Source organism: Cnephaeus nilssonii (assembly GCF_951640355.1).
Source record: "Cnephaeus nilssonii genome assembly, chromosome: 24".
NCBI classification, from domain to species: domain Eukaryota; kingdom Metazoa; phylum Chordata; class Mammalia; order Chiroptera; family Vespertilionidae; genus Cnephaeus; species Cnephaeus nilssonii.
Window position 1 is genome coordinate 2,453,430 of NC_137095.1, and position 17,787 is coordinate 2,471,216.

The window sequence follows — 17,787 nt, forward strand, 5'->3', positions numbered from 1 at the left end:
CCACTTTGCTACGTCCAGTGTGCAAGCCAACAACAGTAGTAAAGGTAAGGATTATCCAGTATTTACCCTTATATGTACGTATGAGCTTTGTGCTTTTTGTTATTTATTTACCACAAGTAAAGGTCAAGAATTGTTATTTTTCTTTAAAATGTTTTTTACTATTTCACTTAATTTCTGTTGTGTATGTGTGCCAGGTGAGTGACGTAGGTGCTTATGTAGGTGGGTTTTGACTTACAGCGAAAATGGCATTATGTCACACCATAGGAACAGATCTCCGACGTAACCTGAAGTCCTACTGTATATATACCAATTACTAGAATGTATAAAATTAATGTAACAAAAAATAGATCTCTCTCTCTCTCTCTCTCTCTCTCTATATATATATATATATATATATATATATGTATGTATGTATGTATGTATATCAGTGATGGCGAACCCATGACACGCGTGTCAACACTGACACGCGTAGCCATTTCTGATGACACGCGGCCACATGCCGAGGATGAAACATTTGCTGCTCCTGAGGATGAGACATTTGCGACTAGAGTCTTGGAGTTAGTTTTTTCCTCCAAGTGACACAGTACCCAAGTTATGTTCATTTTTTGGCGAAGTTTGACACACCAAGCTCAAAAGGTTGCCCATCACTGCTCTCTCTCTATATATATACATATATATATAGACACACACACACACAGTGGACAGATTATTATGATCTCTGAATGCATAATAATCTGGCCAGTCAGTGTGTATATATATAAGACCCCTGGTGCATGAATTCGATCATGGGGCGGGTCCGGCCAGCCTGACCAGGGGGAGGGGACATGGGCAGTTGGCCAGCATGCCTGCTGGTTGAACTCCTGGTAAAGGTGACAATTTGCATATTAACCTTTTATTATATAGGATTATTATACAGGATATATACTGAGTGGCCAGATTACTATGCATTCAGAAATCATAATTACCTGGCCACTCAGTGTATATATACTAGTGGCCCAAGTGCATGAATTTTCTGCATGGGGTGGGGGATGTCTCTCAGCCTGGCCTGAACCCTCTCCAATCTGGGATCCCCTGTGGGATCAGGACTAAACCGGCAATAGGATATCCCTCTCGCAATCCAGGACCACTGGCTCCTAACCGCTCACCTGCCTGCCTGCCTGATCGTCCCTAACCACTCTGCTTGCTGACCTGCTCGCTCCCAACAATTCCGCCTCGCTGACCTTCTTGCCCTCAACTGGCCCTCCCTGCCGGCCTGTTCACCCCCAACTGCCCCCGCCTCCCGCCAGCCTGCTCACCCCCAACTTCCCCCCCTGCTGGCCTGCTTGCCCCCAACTGTCCCCCTGCTGACCTGATTGCCCCCAACTGTCTCCCTGCCAGCCTGCTTGCCCCCAACTGCCCCCCGCTGTCAGCCAATTGGCCCCTCCTGCTGGCCTGATCACCTGCAAATGCCCTCCCCTCCTGTCCTGATCACCCCTCCTGCCTCTGCATTAGCCCTGCCACCATGGCTTTGTCTGGAAGGATGTCCGGAATGTCTCCTGGTCTAACTAGCATACTACCTTTTTATTAGTATAGATAGGGGCTTGGTGCATGGGTCAGGGCCGGCTCGTCTGCCCTGCAAGAGGTCCTGGTTCAGGGTAGGGGTTCACTTGGGGTGCGGGGGCGGCCTGGGAGAGGGGCCTGGGGTGGTTTGTAAGCCGGCCATGTCCCCATTGGGGTGGGGGTACCCACTTGGGGTGGTGCCACCCTGGGTGAGGAACTGGGGCAGTATGCAGGCCAGCCACGCCCCCATCGGGATAAGGGTCTCCGATGGGGGTCATGGCCGGACTAGGCTAGGGGCTGAGGACCATTTGCAGGCTGGTCACGCACCCATTGGGTTGAGGGTACCTGCTGGGGGCGTGTAGTCGCCCAGGGCAAGGGGCTGAGGGCGATTTGTGGGTTGTTTGCACGCCAGCCAAACCCCCGGCTTTGTCCAGAAGGACATCCGGAAGGTCTCCCAGTTGAATTACCACACATCTGAGCACTAGCACAGCCTAGGGACCTGTGAGGACAAGCAGCCAAGGTTCTCTTGAGGGCAGAGCATGCAGTGACCCAGAGAACAGTATGGGAGGTGCCCTCTATGTCAGTGTGGCAGGTGGGGAACCCGGGCTGAGCTGCACAATCACACACGGGATGATGACATCAGTGTGGTCCCTGGGACTAAAAGCAAAGCGGCTGGACACTAACAATGACGTACAAATGAATGAAAAGGGAGTCCATTTCTGATGGTGTCTTTATGATATGATATGGGGGATTTTAGGATAATTTCTAACAGGACGGGTTGCTGTGATGCTACATGACAAGTGTAGAGCTTAGAGGCCATATATGTGCCCACCTGCCATTTCCTGTTGAGGGCTGACCCGGTGAACACTACGAATGAGACAGCATACATCAGTGTCACCTTCACTTGAAAATCCCCACCAGCATGGGGCAAGGAGAAGAGAGAAGGGTGAGAGAGAAATGTATTACAGGAGTGGTGAACTAGAATTTTCGGAAAGAAGCTGATTAGAAAACACCCTGTCCTCATCATGGCTCATTTGTGTTACCAGTGAAGTTGTGCCTTTGGGAATGAAGCTGTGTGAGACAAGTGTGGATCACAGAACTATGGGCAGCAGGTAATGCAGAATGATGGCCTCAGCAAACTGGGATTGGAGTCAGAAGTGTAATGCGCATTACTATGTTGTTTGGTGTCTTGGAGGGACAATTTGGAGGACAACATGGGTATTGCCTGACAAGACCAGAGTCAAATCCATCACATTCCCATTTTGTGCAACATCTCCTCCTACCCTATGTTCCTGACACCAACTATTATTGAAAGGGGGCAGTGTGACTCCTATTTGAGGATGAGAGCACAAGTAACTTGTATCTGTTCATCTGCCTTTATTGTTGTGGGAAGACACAGCATCAGTAAGAATATAAGGAGGGATTGACTTTAATGGGACCTGGGGCTGCTCTCTTCTCTGATGTGGGGAGTAGGGGAGCATATGCATGTGCAGGGTGGGTAGTATGACAAACTTGGAATCTCAAAAGAGAATCTTATCATGGGATGTGCTGTGCCCATTATGACAGGATATGAACTTTGAGGACGTGGCCATTGCCTTCTCTCAGGAGGAGTGGGAGATCCTTGATGAGGCTCAGAGACGTCTGTACTGTGATGTGACGCTGGAAGTGTTTGCCCTTGTATCATTCGTAGGTAAGACCTTCACATCTCTCCTAGTGTCCTGAGGTGATGCCCACGCTTTATTTATTCTCCACACTTAGCACTCTCTCTCTCTCTCTCTCAAAGCCAGACCATGGGCTCAGCTAATTTCCCCCACTCTCTTGTCAAATGGGCTGTGGCTGCCAGTGCTGAGCTGTGCAGAGAGCCCTGAGCAATAGACTCCATGAACCTCCCTGACACCAGTTGCCTCAGAAACTGCAGGAAGTGTCTGGGTGTCAGCAGTCTTACAGACTGCTTAATGGGTCCCTCCTGCTCTTCCACTCCAGGGAGGGTGACTCTATCCACATCCACGGCTTCCCATTCTACACCTTTCCTGTCGATAAAGACCCTGTGACAGTTATCTTCTTTACATACAGGAACCAGGGGCTGTTCTTGTAAGACCCTCCAATTATTGTTTGTCATATTACCTTCCCTGGAAACTATTGCAAGCTGAATGCTATGGGCAAGTGATGGCTGCTCACCTCTGTTGTCTTCTCATTGATACTCAGAATATTTAGTTTGTACATACTTCTAGAAAAGGAGGTGCAGGGAGAACCCTGGGTTTCTCCAGGGTGAATGTACAGGATGATCCTAGAGGATGCTCACCCCAGCTGAGTGGAAACAGAGGGGAAGTATGACATAAGGATGGTGTTCAGATTATACCGGTATCCTGCTCCTGTCCAACAGTGTTTGGTGCAGGTCCCAATGGCCACACCTCATTTATACCTTTCTTTTCCACACTTGACACTTTCCTAACTTGTCATTTCATTGGTGACTTCCAAGCATTATCTGCCTTCACCTTTGTGTCCTTTTTTCATCACCTATTCCTCTGCACATCTCTTTCTGCAGTATACTACAACATGGACCTACGCAAGTGTTATAAGAAGCACATTCATGCTTAAATACCTCTGAAATACCAGCTACTTGTTTATTCAATTTTACTTGGAATGAGATGTAACCAACCTTCTGCACAGCTTGCCCATGTCACCAGCAGAGAAGATCTACTGAATGCTGTTAGCAGCAGAATGAGCTGGACAGTCCGCTTCTCTTCCATGTGGTGCTTGCCATGTTTTTGCTCTATTTCTGTTGAAGTCTCTCTTATTTTGTGATCTTCAGTGGTCCAAGACCTTCACAGTTGCATCTTATTAGTTCATCTTTCAGGTTTTTTATTTTCAGCCAGTTGCATGAGACCAATGTATTATGTGCAACACAGTTTTATAATAGGACTTCCCTCTGTCACCTCAGTCAATATTCATTTTCTCATCATTCCTCTGTTTTCAGGTCCTTGGCATAAAATGGATGATGGGGAGGCCTATTCTGACCACAGTGTATCTGTAGGAGACTCTCAGGTCAGGGCTTCCAAGGCAGCTGCAGCCACCCAGAGGACCCATCTGTGTAAGCCGTGCTTTTCGGTGTTAAAAGATATTTTGCACCTGACTGAGTTACAAGTGGCATACTTTGAGAAGAGTGTGTTCTTAAGTGATGCATGTGTGAGAGACTTGTGTTTCAGTGCAAACCCTCACCACCAGCAGAAGGATGCCTGTGGAGAAAAGCCCTGGAAAGAAGATATGGAGAGTGCTTCGTGTGTGACAACTTGCTGGTTCTACCGCTCTGGGGTGCCTGAAGCTAGTACTGAGGTTGGGGTGGTCTCCGCAGCCACCACAGGGCTTCTCCAGCACCAGGCCACTCTTAACACTGAGGAGCCACACATTAACAATGAGAGTGCACATAAATGTCTCTGTGGAAAAAGACATCACCAGTGGGTTGAATGTGAAACAGCTGCCAGCCAGAAACAGAAAGTTGCATATCAGAAAGGTCTCTGCTCTGGAGATATGTTTAATGAGTCTAATAAATGTGGGAAAGTCTTCAGACAAAACTTAAACCACCTACAACATGGGAGAGTTCACACTGTACAAAAGCCCTGTGAGTGTATGTATTGTGGGAAGGTCTTCAGAGAAAGCCGTGCTCTCATTAAACACAACAGAGTTCACTTTAGAGAAAAGCGGTATAAGTGCAGTTACTGTGGGAAGTCCTTCAGTCAAAGGTCTACCCTCACTAGACACCACAGAGTTCACACTGGAGAAAAGCCATATCATTGTAGTGAATGTGGGAAGCATTTCAGGGAAAGGGCTTCCCTCATTAAACACCACAGAATTCACACTGGAGAAAAGCCATATGAGTGTAGTGATTGTGGGAAGTCCTTCAGTCAAAGGTCTGACTTCACTAGACACCACAGAGTTCACACTGGTGAAAAGCCATATGAGTGTAGTGAATGTGGGAAGCATTTCAGTGTAAGGTCTACCCTCACTGTACACCACAGAGTTCACACTGGAGAAAAGCCATAAATGTGCAGGGAATGGTTTATTTTTCTCTCTTATTATAAGAACACTTAAGGGGGTCTATGAGACCCTTTCCATGAATGTAAATCCCTATGATCCCGTAAGGATCATACACTCTGCTAGATTCCTCATAAATTTGAGGTACAAGTGAGACTTGAAGGAGCTGCATTGTACTTGCTAACATGCCCAGACCTACCACCCAAATGATGTCACTGTCTCTTTGTCACTGAAGAGATTTCACCTCTAACACCTGACTCACCTGAGGAGTGTGCATCGGTCACCACCCCTGGGTGCTCAGGGGAATGTATTCTGTGTTCTCACTTCTGCTGGAAGTAATTATGGTTCCTCCACGCTCTTGGCACTATCTGCATTCATTTCTCTGTGACAAGAAAATGGACCTGACCCAGGATTCATCCCGAGCACCCCTTCTCAGCTAAGAAGGGCCACCTCTTTCAGGGACATAGTGGTACTCACATTATGCTTTGCTAAATTTGGGGGGATTCTTATTCGCCAAGCTGCAAACCCCTTATTCTCCTGTGCTCTAGTCTAGAATCTTTTTAAAGGTATTTTTGCATTTGTACCTTTAATTTTTGTTTTATTCCCTGCCACAGATGATTTGCAAACAAAATTTAATCTTTCAGCATGTAGAGATGAATAGCTATTGTGTTTATCCAAAAGTGTATGTGGTTTGAAAGGGACAACATAATGTCTGGAAATCACTTTCTGTCCAATGTTGGCTTATTACTTATTGCGGCCCATGGCCTTAAAGGAAAGGCCACGTGACTTTGTGCATTTAGTTTTCAGCCTACTTCCTCGATTATTGGTGAGGGCAAAGGTCAGTCTGAACAGGAGACCTTTGCTCTGCTTCTGTGACCAATATGAATCATGTTCTCTGTTCACAGTAAGTACTACATAAGCCTCAGCAATGTTTAGGGAACGTGCTCTCCATGTACTGCCAAGGAGACATGTGCCAGGAAGTATGACAGTTCATAGGCTGGTGTCATTTGTTGTAAGTCTCTGAGGTGGAACCACAATGAGGACAGAAACACTGTTTCAATAGTGAGTGGGGAAGCCTGCAGTAAATTAGATGATAAGTGTCTCTTCTGAACATAAGGCCACAGATGTTCTGGGGCCTGTGGCTTGTGTGGCCTTTATGTGCAGACATTCTCAGGACCTCCAAAACTGTTCCGTGTAGCTGACGTCATTGGCAGGATAATCTAATGGTGTTGTATATTCCCTGGCCGCTCTAGGGTGTTCACATAATGTAGTTGCTCAACAGGCAAGAAGTCAAAGGTAGAGGAAAGATAACCCTGAAATCTGTCCCAGGACGTCTTTTGTATGTAGTCAGCATTCCTATTGAATTTGATGGCAATAGTTTTTTGTTTTTTTTATGATATACTTTTATGATTTCAGAGAGAGAGAAAGGGAGAGAGATCAATGAGAGAGAATCATTGATCAGCTGCCTCCTGAATGCCCAACTCTGGGGATCCAGCCCACAAGTTGGGCATGTGCCCTGACCTGGAATCAAACCAGTGGCTTTCCGTTAATGTGATCACACCCAAGAAAATGAGGCACAGTGGCCATGGAGAATTTATATTTTGTGTTCTTTATTAATTATTGTATTATTTTCAGTAGCAACAACATTAAACCTACTTTGCCACACTCTGTATTTACCTCCAGTCCTTTTGTAATCTTTCTGCCTCCAGCCCTCCATGCAGGCATTGATTTACCTTCCTGTACAATAGAGTAGTTCACATTTTTCATAATGTTATTGGTACTAAAAGGTGTATTCTCTTTAAGAAACACTGTCTTCCTTCATGCTACACAGATATTTTGAGATTCGACACTAATGTTTATGTAAATATTTATTTCCAGGAAATATTGTATTCTATGGGTAACCACTTTAACTATTGAGCTGCCTATGGTTTCAGTTATTTCTTTGTTTGGGGTTTTATAAATAAAACAGTTGGGAATATTGTGTTGAGTTCTTTCTGCAGGTGTATGTGTTACTTACCAAACTGTTCCAGTGTCAGTGAATGTGTTATATTTTAACATCTGGATAACTGTGATCTAAAATGGTCAATCACTGTGCCTCCCGTCCCACCCACAGTAATGAAAATTCCATTTTTCTGCAACACTGCCAACACATGTGAAGGTTCATCTTTTTAAATATGAGCCTTATCAGCGAGTATTGTTAACTTGCTTTTGTTTTCATTCCATTTCTGTAAAAATGTTTGATGGTGATCATTTCTTATGCATTTCTTTACATTGTCTTTATCTCCTTTGTTAAAATATCTGCTCAGGATTTTTGTCTACTGTAAAGTTAATCCATTATCCTAACCAATAGGAGGATAGTGCACCCTCTAAGACATATGTTTGAATTTCACTCATTCCTCAATGACTCCAGTGACTTCTTTGCCATATGGAATTCTTGCTTTTGAATTCTAAAAACAATATACTTTTTCTCAATTTTTACCCTCTGTACTATTTATAGCCCACTTGCACAATACACTTAAAAGTTTCATCTGCATTGTTAACATCCTCCACCAGTGTTAAGTCTAAGCATTTAATAACACATTAAGTGAAGTCTAGGTTATCAGTGTTGACAATTTCACCACATTCAAACTGTCAAAATGATGGCATAGCACATGGACATAAGATATTTCAGTAGTACATCATTATATTTTACTAGTGACCCGGTACATGGATGTGTGCACATTGAAATTAAATTAATCCGGAAGTGTGTGGTGGGGCGGGACTTGGTGAGATCGACCCCACACTCCCTAGTGCCAACCTCTCACAGTCCCTCCTTGGCCGGCGGTGCCGAGGCTTGAAGGACATCTGTGTAATGGGTGGGGTCCCTCAGCCACTGGTTTGATTCCAGGGCAGGGCACTTGCCTTCCTGAATCCCCTGGAGGGGTCGTGCAGGAGGTAGATGATTGCTGTTTCTCTCCTTCTCCCTTTCAAAACGAGGGCCTGGCCTGTGGAGATTGGGCTGAAACAGGCTCTCCGAGATCCCCCAAGGTGTCCTGGATTTCGAGAGGGCAGTTCTTGGGTGACACAACCCAGAATCAGGCTCTCTTCTCTTTGGTTCTGGGATGCCTTACCTGTGAACCACTGCTATCAGGTAACCACAACTCACTGGGCAGCTCGTGTGTTGAGCGTCTGCCCCCTGGTGGTCAATGCAGGTCATAGCTATCTGTGAGGATTTTGGGCGGTTGCTTAGCCTTTCATATAAGTAGAGTTTTAGCATACTGATACAGTAGCAATGAATGTGCTCAAGAACATTCGTAATTAAACAGCTGAATAATTGGAAACGTAAGTTTTAAACATTTTTTAAAGTTGGATATATTTATGACGCAGCTGGTTTTGCTCAGTGGATAGAGCATCGGACTGCAGACTGAAAGGTCCCAGGTTGGATTCTGGTCAAGGACATGTACCTTGGTTGCTTGCACATCGCCAGTTGGGGGTGTGCAGGAGGCAAGTGATCGATGTTGCTCTCTCATCAATGTTTCTAGCTCTCTATCCCTCTCCTTTCCTCGCCGTAAAATCAATAAAATATATATTTTTTAAAAGTTTGATATATTTATAATTGATAAAAAAACAAGCATATATATATATATATATATATATATATATATATATATATATATATATATGACTAGAGGCCCAGTGTATGAATTCGTGCATGCATCATCATCTTCTTCCCCTCCTCCATCATCCATGTCAGGAACCAAGTAGTACTGTAAAGGATTTGGTCAAATGTCATCTTTGATGACTTCCCCTAACTCATCTGCACCTGCATCAGAATGGTCAGTAAACCAGGTAAAGAAGCTCTGGTTCCTCATGCTGTCTCTTCCTGCTGGCTTTATTCTGTGTTTGACTTGAACGTTTCATCAAATCCTTTCCAGATTTCCATTTGATTTCAGTGGACTTTGAAGATGGATCACCACTCTCATTCAGATGAGACTATATGGAGAGTACTTTATTTTCAAAGTAAGGATTTTCATCAAAATAAAAATCTATTCTGTAACCTTATTTAATATCTTCAAATTCTGTCACTTCAACTCTTGTGAAATAATGCAACGCCTCTTCATTCTCTTCCCCAAGCAGTGCAGACACTTGTGGATGGTTGACAAATGTTGTTACCCCAACATTTGGGATTTTGGCGGTCAATTCTGACCTCTTCTGAAAAAATGGTTGGTGGAGTTTGTTATATTTCTGTTCTACTTTCAAAATCTCCTCACTGGCTTGTTCATTGAGTTGTCTATTTAATTTTGTAGTTCATCAATATGTAGAATTGCTTCTTGCTGTTCGTTTTCTCCCTTTGGCACTACCACAGGGGTCGGCTTCTTCTCCAGCTTGGGGGCTGGAGCCAGTTTAGGTTTCTTTGTTTGAGGTGGGAGCTAGGACTGGCATTTGGGGGCCATGCTGTGAGGCAAGTCCTAGGATCTGATCAATGGGAAGTCGCCAGGCTCAAAGGCGCACTGAGCTCTCACTTTTTCAATTTTTAAAATGAATTTAGGATTTAACCAATAGGAGGGCAGTTCAGCATCTAAGACATCTCTTTTCACTTCACCATTTCCTTAAGGACTCAATTGGTTTCTTTTCCATTTGGAACTATTCAGTATGTTTTGAATACTGGCAGGAAAATTGTTTTTCTCACATTTTATCTTATGCACAATTTAATGCCCACTTGCATGATACATTTTTAAGTTAAATCTATGTTGCTAAAATTCTCCACCATTTATTCCTGGTAGTAAATACTCTCATCATGATTAGTTTCAAAATGACCAAATGTTGGCACTGAACATGGGCCTGCTAGGATATTTCAGTAGCACATCATTATATTTTATTACAAACTTGCTGATGCATTAGGTACAAATATACTCCAGAACATTCATGATAAAATAGTAAAATAATGGGAAGTGGCAAGTTTTAATTATTTTTTAAACTTTGATGTAAGTGTAATTGATTTAAAATATACATTCAAAACTATATTTTTATTGCTTTCAGGGAGGAAGAGAGGGGGATAGAGAGAGAGAGAAAGATGAATGATAAGAGAGAATCACTGATAGGCTGTCCCCTGCATGCACCACAATATGAATCCAGTCCACCACCTGAGCATGTGTCCTGACCAGGAATTTGTCAGAGACCTACAGGGTCATAGGTTAACACTCACCCACTGAAGCATGCTTGCTCGGCTCACCTAAGAAATTTTCAGGGATACCACACAGCCTGCAACCAGGGTAGCAATGAGCAGTGGCAGCTCATCCTGGCCTAAGCCCTGAATCTGCGCTCAAGGCCTCCTTTACTCTGAATGCCCAGTGAGTTCACAGCAGCCTCGCTTTGGCTCATTTATTTCCCACAATGTTTCTAGAGAGTCAAAAGATCCAGCTGTTTCATGTTCTGTCTCTCTGCTGCTTCCTGTTATATCATAAAGCCTATGTTTTTTCATTATCCCCAGTTTCAATTAATGTACCCCCTAAATCTTCTGAACTTGGGCAGTGAAATCTTTTCGAACATGAAGTAATAAACTCTGACACTACAGACCAAGGTGCGGCCGACCTGCTCCAGCTGCTTCCTGTTCCTGAACACAGGTATGCGTGGGACATCTTCTACACAACAGACCAAGGCATGATTTTGCTTAGAGGACCTGGGAGAAAACGTGATGGTCTTCACTCAAATTGGTGTTGTTGAATCAAATCAATTTCAACACTTTTTTAAATTGATTTTCTAGAGAGAGAGGGAGACAGAGAAACATCAATGATGAGAGAGAATCATTGATCAGCTCTCTCCTGCATGCCCCCTACTGGGATGGAGCTCCCCAACCTAGGCAAGTGCCCTGACTTGGAATCCAACTAGAGATACCTTGTTTCATGGGTCCATGCCCAACCACTGAGCCATGCCAGGTGGGCAAATGATCTTTTTTATTGTTGGCTCTATTACAAATAGACCCAATTTCCCCATCCTCATCCCCCTTTGCCTCCCTCTACCCTGCCCCCACCATTTCTAGGCACTCAGCACATTATTGAATATGTCCATGGACTATGCATATATGTATATACTTATTTTTTTGCTACATTTCACATTAATTGCACAAAACGAATACAGCCAATTGACTAAGCAGCTCCAGAACTGTTAGTTTTCATTAATCAAGAAGTAAACGATGTAGGAAGGAATGCTTTCCAATTCCTCCCATACACATATTGTAAAGACAACAAACTGCTAACATATGTGACACAGGCTAGTTTCGACACATAGAAAGCCTAAGCAGGAAGGGTGAGTACTGATTATCCACATGGTCAGACCAGGAGTCATGCTCCAGGAGCTAGACTACACTCAGCCTGTTATTCACGCTGCGCGCATACACATCTGCCCTGGGAAGTTCACTATCCCTTGTCAGATTCAAATCCGAGTGGCTCCTTCCATTTTCAGTCTCATCATTGCCAAGGTGGACAATCCACACACAGAAATCCAGGCAGCTCCAATCTGCTCGCTCAGCTGTGTTTTACATGACACCTCCACCAGCCAGGCTCCAGTTCAAATTCTGTACAGGAAGTTCCCACTGTTGTCAAAGAACTCTCGCCCCCTCTGCACTTCCTTGCTGCTGAAGTTCTGCTCACCCAGTTCTCTTGCCTTCAATGTTTCCAGCTCCTTAGCACTTGGCAATGCATTGCTGTCAGCGCCTCTGGTGCCCTCACACCCACTGGTGGAGTACTTCTGCAACTCTCTGTGCTGAACTTGGGCTGCAGCCACAGGCACAAAGCTTTCCTTCTCCGGGCTCTGGACTCCTTTATTCCTTCCCTCTGTCTCCTCGGGGTGTTTGTACTATGAGGATTCGGTTCTGTCACCCTCAAAGCTGTGCTGTGACCGTGGCCTTGGGATGAGGCTTCAGCTCCTGACACAGGGCGGCCTGCAGAAAGCAGCTCCCAGGCATCCCCAGGGCCTGCAAGCTGGCAGAGCGAGTGGGCACGCCCAGCTTTCTGAAGGACCTTTTGATCCTGCTTCAGTTTCTTCTCCAATGTGGGCACAAACTTGCTTTTTAAAACCCTTCTTGGGGAAACCAATATGGCGGCATAAGGTAAACACCTAATTGTTGCCTGCCACAACAATTTTGAAACTGCAACTGGAAAACAGAGCGCACACCATCCAGAACCACTGGAAAGCTGGCAGAGAGGAAAACCTACAACTAGAGGAAAAAGAGAGGGGGACGCTGAGCTTCAGGAGCTGTGGAGGTGCGGAGATCTGTGAGCCCGGAAAGGGCGAGCGGCTGAATACGCGGCAGGCTTGCTCACAGCGCACGGAGAGGGAGGGCAGCAGACGCTGCGTGGCTAGCTTTCTCGTTGGGGAGAAAAACAAAACCTCCCGACTGCACTGAAATCCCGCTGCAGTTGGGGAGAAATTGGTCTGTTTGGCAGTGGGCGAGGCTCGAATTGCTGCCTTCTCTCAGAGGCGCTCAGACATTGATTAGGGCACGGAGAAAGCGACCCTCTTAGGGCGGAGCAGACGGGAAACCAAAGCTTGTCTGCGCCATTCTGAGACTCCGCCCCATCCAAGCTGAGCACAGCCCTCCCAGTGACTGGATTTCTCGTTCGGGAGAAAAACAAAACCTCTGGTCTGCACTGAAATCCAGCCCCAGCTGGGGAGAAACTGGTCTGCTAGGCAACGGGAGAGGCTCGAAAGCTGCCTTCTCTCAGAGGTGCACAGCCATTAATTCGGGCACGGAGAAACCGCCCCTCTTAGGGTGGAGCAGACGGGAAACCAAAGCTTGTCTGCGCCACCCTGAGACTCCACCCCATCCAAGCTGAGCACAGAAGCTCTCCCAGCGGAGACACTGCTGATACTCACAGCCAACTGGCTTGGAGATCAACTCCCGCCAGTGATACCAACAATCCCAGCCACTCTGAACTCCAGTTTCTGGGGACACGCGGGGGACCCAGACACCTACGGGACTCTCGGCCATCGGTCGGAGAGTGAGAGTGACTTTTCTGTCGGTGTGGACGACATCAGATTTCAACCACTCCCATAAGGGACACATTCAAGAGGCAGACTCAGTGAGCACCAAAGCCCTACTGTGTCTCCAGCACAGCAATTCTTCCGTTATAGACACAGCAGGCCCTCACAACCAATTGGACCGGAGGTCAATTCCTCCCAGTGTACCAACAGCAATCAGGGCTTTTAACTACACCAAGACTTTCCACTCAGCCCACAAAGGGGAGTACCAAGAGCGATCAGCTAGGGTGATTGGGGAATCTGAGCTACCGGCCCCTATAGGTCACCGACCACACAAAGCCACTCCATCAACACAGGGAGGAAGCCAAAATGTGGAGACATCAAAATATGTCACAAGTAGGAGAGATAGATGAAAGCAAACTAATGGACGACACAGTGTTCAGAACCATATTTATAAGGTTACTCAAGAATCTTCTAAAAACCGCTGAGGAACTTGAAGAGACCTTCAAGGACCTTAATGAGAATACCAAAAGAATGGAAAAGGACCAGTCAGAAATTATGCATACACTGTCTGAAATAAAGAATATACAGAGTAGACCACCGCACCTGAAGAGTCAAACCAAAGATCTGGAATATGAGGAAGAAAAAAACACCCAACCAGAGAGGCGGAAAGAAAGAAGAATCCAAAAGTGTGAGGATAGCATAAGGAGCCTCCGGGATGGCTTTAAGCGTACCAATATCCGAATTTTTGGGGTGCCAGAAGGGAGAGAGCAAGATACTGAAAACCTATTTGAAGAAATAATGACAGAAAACTTCCCCCACCTGGTGAAAGAAATAGACTTACAGGTTCAGGAAGCACACAGAACCCCAAACAAGAGGAATCCAAAGAGGACCACACCAAGACACATCATAATTAAAATGCCAAGGGAAAAAGACAAAGAGAGAATCTTACAAGCAGCAAGAGAAAAACAGTTAGTTACCTACAAGGGAGCACCCATACGACTGTCAGCTGATTTCTCAACAGAAACTATGCAGGCCAGACGGGAATGGCAAGAAATATTCAAAGTGATGAAGAGCAAGAACCTACAACCAAGACTACTCTACCCAGCAAAGTTATCATTCAGAATTGAAGGGCAGATAAAGAGCTTCACAGATAAGAAAAAGCTAAAGGAGTTCATCACCACCAAACCAGTATTATATGAAATGCTGAAAGGTATTCTTTAAAAAGAGGAAAAAGGCTGAGACCGGTTTGGCTCAGTGGATAGAGCGTCGGCCTGCAGACTCAAGGGTCCCGGGTTCGATTCCGGTCAGGGGCATGTACATTGGTTGCGGGCACATCCCCGGTGGGGGGTGTGCAGGAGGCAGCTGGTCGATGATTCTCTCTCATCGATGTTTCTAGCTCTCTGTCCCTCTCCCTTCCTCTCTGTAAAAAATCAATAAAAATATATTAAAAAAAAAAATAAAAAATAAAAAAAAAATAAAAATAAAAATAAAAAGAGGAAAAAGAAGAAAAAAGTAAAGATAAAAATTATGAACAACAAATACATATCTATCAACAAGTGATTCTAAAAATCTAGTGAATTAAAAATCTGAGGAACAGAATAAACTGGTGAACATAATAGAATCAGAGGCATAGAATGGGAGTGGATTGATAATTCTCAGGGGGAAAGGGTGTCTGTGTGGGGGGTATGGGAAGAGACTGGACAAAAATTATACACCTATGGATAAGGACAATGGGGGGGAGGGAACCAGGTGAAGGGGAGATATGGGGGGAAAAAAGGAGAAACAATTGTAATAATCTGAACAATAAAGATTTATTTAAAAAAAAAACCCAACCCTTCTGATCACATCGGAACTCACATCCAATCCTTCAGCCAATCTGGGACCTGACCAGGACTCTGGAAATCCCTCATGTAAATACCGGATCTGCTCCCGGGCTTCCCTGGTCAGAGTCCTGTGCGGGGCCCATCGGGGCTTCATCTGCCTCTGATTTTCTGGAACAGGATGGATTTTTTTTCTGTTGTCTCAGGGCGCTGGCGGAGAGAACCAATGGCAGAAGCCATGCGTGGGAGCAACTTGGGTGGTTCAAGCATCTCAGCTAAATCAGGGAGCACCCAGCCCTGGTCTCTGTGTTCATTGCCCTGGGAAATCTAACACCCACAACAGCAGCCCCTGAGCAAGGCGAGCTCTCTAAATGGGCGATGAAATACGTCCCTGGTGAAGGGTCCGGGGTCCCAAAGGAGCGCAACACCTGCCCCTGCGCTTCTGTTGAGGGAAGAAGCAAGGCCCTGCTTCAGGCTGAGGGCCCAGGAAGGAGCTGGTACTGTTACAGAGAACTGGAGAAGAACCAAGCAATGCTTAGACAGATGGAGTTACATTTATTACGCGCGGGTCCAGAGGAAAATGTCTCTCAAATTCTGGGCCCCACCATGGAGGAATTTTCTCTGTTTATATGTTCCATACCCAGGAATACAACCAGGACCTCATGGATCATAGATCAGTGCTCAACCATTGAGCCACACCAGCTGGGCTATACTATATATTTTTTTAAAATTTAATATGCCTTTTTGATCGTAGAGAGTATTACAGGTGTCTCCCATTTTCGCCTGTGCATATAATCTTTGGGGGATCTCTCCCAGTTCTCCCCACACCCTTCTCCCCTCCCCTTCTGTTCCAGTTAACCAGGCCTCTGGCCCCATCTTGTCCTTCTCCAGGGCCACTTGCTGAACCCCATCACCTGTATTCACCAATGTCATTGGCAGGGATGCTAGCCCTCCCCTTGGCGTTTGAGAAAACTACATTACCCCGAAAGGAATGCGACCACGTAGGCGGAGCTAAAGGACACTGTTTCAGTGCATCTAGTTAGGGCTGGACTTCCGCCTTCCTCCTCCTGGCGGGCATTTGGACCTCTTCAGTTTCTTCCAGGACTCACAGGCTTCAGCCCACTCGTGGTGAGTAGGATGAGGCCTAGGAGGCAGCTTCCTTGCTGAGCAGAGTGTGTCTGAGGCTTCTTAGGCACCATCAGGCAGGGTGGGGCCTCCGCGCCTCCCAGAATCCACTCTGCTCACAGCTTTCTTTCAGTCTGACCCCATTGAACCCTGCAGCACCAGGGGAGGGGAGGTCTGGGTATATGAGATCTGACTGTGGTTCTTCATAGGTTAGATTTAAGGGAAAAACAGTCATGGAGAGAGGCCTTCAGAGCAGGACTCCAGGTTGACCCTATGAGTGTGGACTGTCAGAGTCTGGGCAGTACTTGATCCTGTTTGAATTTGGCAAGCATTCTCTTGACCACACATGCTGAGTAATAAGTAAGAGGGTGAGGAGAGGATCACAGGGGGCGGGACTGTAGCAGTGCAGGTGTGAGAGAGGTGTGGCAGAAAGAATGATGAGCACTTGGAGAGGGAGTGTGACTTCATGGCCAAAGACCGTGACATTGACATAAAAGTGAAAGTAGGGAGAGTCCATTTCTGGTGGAGTCTGGACGATAAAATAAGGGTAATTTTTGGATAATGCCTGGAAAGGGTGATGTTTTGGTGCTGCCTGCTATGTTCAGGGCTTGGATGACATGTATGTACCCACCTGCCTCTTGTAGTTGGGGGTGACACAGTGATGGTCAGGAATGAGAGTATACATTAGTGTTCCCCAGGCTTGAAATTCTCCAAAGGCATGGGTATGGGAGAAGGGTAAGAGAGAAATGGATTATGGAGATGGTAATCTATAAATTTGGAAATTAAGGTGATTAAGAAACAACCTGTCCTCGCCAATGCAAATTTGTGTTACTTTTGAAGTTGTGCCTCTGGGAAAGAAGCAGTGTGAGAGAAGTGTTGTTCAAAGAACTCTGTGCAGCAGGTAATACAAAGCTATGGCCTCAGCATTCTGCGATTGTGGTTGTACAGGAGAAGTTTGACGCAATGAATTTGGTGTCTTTGAGGAACAATCTGAGGGACTACACAGGTATTGCCTGATAAGACCAGTATCAAATCACTCACACTCCCTGTATGGCCGACATCTCTTCCTACCCTATGTTCTTGACACCCACTCTACTGTCAAGAGGAAGTGTGGCGTACATGTGAATCCCAGAGCTCAGTTATCTTCTTTTTGCTCAACTGCCTTTATTGTGGAAAGACAAAATAGTAGTAGAAATATAACATGACAGTGACTTTCATGGGATGAAGCCCTGGTATCCTCTGGTGTGTGGAGTGGAGAGAGCAGATTGATGTGGAGGGTGGCAATATGACAGAGTTGGAACCGTAGGAG

The 17,787-nt window shown here is 45.7% G+C and overlaps 1 pseudogene across 1 annotated transcript; it reads right to left on the reverse strand.

The window, feature by feature from the left end:
* Nucleotides 1–12,117: 12,117 nt before the first annotated feature.
* Nucleotides 12,118–17,539, reverse strand: LOC307094999 (neugrin-like; annotated as a pseudogene). Its single transcript has 2 exons — nt 17,520–17,539; nt 12,118–12,630 (listed from the first exon to the last, which is right to left on the reverse strand). The product of its transcript is annotated as a neugrin-like (transcript).
* Between the last annotated feature and the right edge of the window lie 248 nt (nt 17,540–17,787).